Genomic DNA, 3451 nt, shown 5'->3' with positions numbered 1-3451 from the left:
TGCTGCATGACTCTACCCCTTCCCCCATTATCCTCTATGCATAACTTAAGGTATAAAAACTACTTTGGAAAATAAAGTGCGGGCCTTGTTCACTGAAACTTGGTCTCCCCATGTCACTCTCTCTCCCAAATTCCAGCTGAGTGTCCATCTGGAGCGCGGATGTCCTCTGCGACCATTTATTTGCCTGGGCTTCTAAGACCCACTCGAGAAGGTGTCTAAGGTGGGGCACCTTCCGCTATTCGAGAGGGCACCTGCGGCCTCCGTGGTCAGAGCTAACCTGGTGTCACGGGTTATATTGATTTTCCGCGTAAACCAAGCCACTCAGCTTCTTTTCTCCACTGAATTTTCCTACTGAGCTATCCTTATTTCAGCCGCTTTTCTCCACTGAATTTCTTCACTGAGCTATCCTTATTCTATTACTCTTTATATCTTTGATGAATAAATAATTAAATAAGTCGCCGACGCCGTCCCCGCTTCGAATACCCTGGATCAGCCGGGGCTGGTCCCCGGCATCCTCCTGCCCTCAATCTTTCCCAGCATCAGGGTCTTTTCAAATGAGTCAGCTCTTTGCATCAGGTGGCCGAGGTATTGGAGTTTCAGCTTCAAAATCAGTCCTACCAATGAACACCCAGGACTGATCTCCTTTAGAATGGACTGGTTGGATCTCCTTGCAGTCCAAGGGACTCTCAAGAGTCTTCTCCAAAACCACAGTTCAAAAGCATCAATTCTTCAGTGCTCAGCTTTCTTCACAGTCGAACTCTCACATCCATACCTGACCACTGGAAAAACCATAGCCCGGACCTTTGTGGACAAAGTAATGTCTCTGCTTTTTAATATGCTGGGTTGGTCATAACTGTCCTTCCAAGGAGTAAGCATCTTTTAATTTCATGGCTGGAATCACCATCTTCAGTGATTTTGGAGCCCAGAAAGATAGTCAGGCAGTGTTTCCACTGTTTCCCCATCTATTTGCCATGAAGTGATGGGACCAGATGCCATGATCTTCATTTTCTGAATGTTGAGCTTTAAGCCAACTTTTTCACTCTCCTCTTTCACTTTCATCAAGAGGCTCTTTAGTTCTTCTTCACTTTCTGCCAAAAGGGTGGTATCATCTGCATATCTGAGGTTATTGATATTTTTCCCAGAAATCTTGATTGCAGCTTGTCTTCCTCCAGCCCAGCATTTCTCATGATGTACTCTTCATATAAGTTAAATAAGCAGGGTGACAATATACAGCCTTGATGTACTCCTTTTCCTATTTGGAACCAGTCTGTTGTTCCATGTCCAGTTCTAACTGTTGCTTCCTGACCTGCATATAGGTTTCTCAAGAGGCAGGTCAAGAGTCTTCCCATCTCTTTCAGAATTTTCCACAGTTTATTGTGATCCACACAGTCAAAGGCTTTGGCATAGTCAATAAAGTAGAAATAGATGTTTTTCTGGAACTCTCTTGCTTTTTCCATGATCCAGAGGATGTTGGCAATTTGATCTCTGGTTCCTCTGCCTTTTCTAAAACTGGCTTGAACATCTGGAAGTTCATGGTTCACATACTGCTGAAGCCTGGCTTGGAGAATTTTGAGCATTACTTTACTAGCATGTGAGATGAGTGCAATTGTGTGGTAGTTTGAGCATTCTTTGGCATTGCCTTTTTTTGGAATTGGAATGAAAACTGACCTTTTCCAGTAGTGTGGCCACTGTTGAGTTTTCCAAATTTGCTGGCATATTGAGTGCAGCAGTTTCACAGCATCATCTTTCAGGATTTGAAATAGCTCATCTGGAATTCTATGACCTCCACTAGCTTTGTTTGTAGTGATGCTTTCTAAGGCCCACTTGACCTCACATTCTGGGAGAGAGGTTGAAGTTCACTAAATTTTGAAATATTTTTCTTCAAAGGATGCTGTGAAGAATGTTCAAAAGGCAACTCAAACACGGGAGAAAATATTTGCAAGTTGTATATCTAATAAGGGCCTTTTGTGTTATTGTTCAGTCGCTAAGTCATATCTGACTCTTTGTGACCTTGTAAACTGCAGCACACCAGGCTGTCCTGTTCTTCACTATCTCCCTGAGTTTGTTCAAACTCATGTTCATTGAGTCAGTAGTGCAATCCAACCCTCTCATCCTCTGTTGTTTCCTCCTCTTCTTGCTCTTAATCTTCCCCAGCATCAGAGTCTTTTACAAAGAATCAGCTCTTTGCATCAGGTTGCCAAAGTATTGGAATTCCAGCTTTAGCACCAGTCCTTCTAATGAATATTCAGGGTTGATTACCTTTGTAAGTGAAAGTCGCTCAGTCATATCTGACTCTTTGCTTCCCCATGGACTGCATAGTCCATGGAATTCTCCAGGCCAGAATACTGGAATGGGTAGCCTTTCCCTTCTCTAGCAGATCTTCCTGACCCAGGAATTGAACCTAGGTCTCCTGCATCACAGGTGGATTCTTTACCAACTGAGCTATGAGGGAAGCCATGATTTCATTTAGGATTGACTTATTTGATTTTTGAGCCCAAAGAAATGAAATCTGACACTGTTTCTACTTTTCCCCATCTATTTGTCATGAAGTGATAGGACCAGATACCGTGATCTTTGTTTCTTGAATGTTGAGTTTTAAGCTAGCTTTTTCACTCTCCTCTTTCATCTTCATCAAGAGGCTCTTTAGTTCCTCTTCACTTTCTGTCATTAAAGTAGTATCATCTACATATCTGAGGTTGTTGATTTTCTCCCTGCAATCTTGATTCCAGCTTGTGAGTCATCTAGTCCAGCATTTCATATGATGTATTCTGCATATTCATTAAATTTGCAGGGTAACAATAGAGCCTTGACATACTCCTTTCCCAATTTTGAACCAGTCTGTTGTTCCATGTCCAGTTCTAACTGTTGCTTCTTGTCCTGCATACAGGTTTCTCAGGAGGCAATTAATGTGGTCTGGTATTCCCATCTCTTTAAGAATATTCCACAGTTGGTTGTGATCCACACAGTCAAAGGATTTAGTGTCATCAATGAAGCAGAAGTAAATGTGTTTGGGTTTTTTTGGGGGGGGTGGAATTCTCTTGCTTTTTCTATGGTCTATCAGCCTTTTCTAAATCCAGCTTGTATGTTTGGAAGTTTTCCGTTCACATACTCCTGAAGCCTAGCTTGAAGAATTATCTTGCTAGCTTGTGAAATGAGTGCAGTTGTATGGTAATTTGAATATTCTTTGGCATTGCTTTTCTTTGGGATTGGAATTAAAACTAACCTTTTCCAGTCCTGTGGCCACTGCTGAGTTTTCCATATTTGCTGGCATAATGAGTGCAGTACTTTCACAGCATCATCTTTTAGGATTTGAAATAGCTCAGCTGGTTGCTAGTGCCTAGAAACCAAGTTATATAAAGAACTCTACCAAATCAAAAAAAGGAATTTTAAGAACTTAACTTTTAAAATTCAGCATTCAAAAAACTAAGCTCATAGCACTTACCCCACTCCA

Source organism: Bubalus kerabau, chromosome 1 (assembly GCF_029407905.1).
Source record: "Bubalus kerabau isolate K-KA32 ecotype Philippines breed swamp buffalo chromosome 1, PCC_UOA_SB_1v2, whole genome shotgun sequence".
Taxonomy (NCBI): Eukaryota; Metazoa; Chordata; class Mammalia; order Artiodactyla; family Bovidae; genus Bubalus; species Bubalus kerabau.
This window is presented reverse-complemented; position numbering follows the sequence as displayed.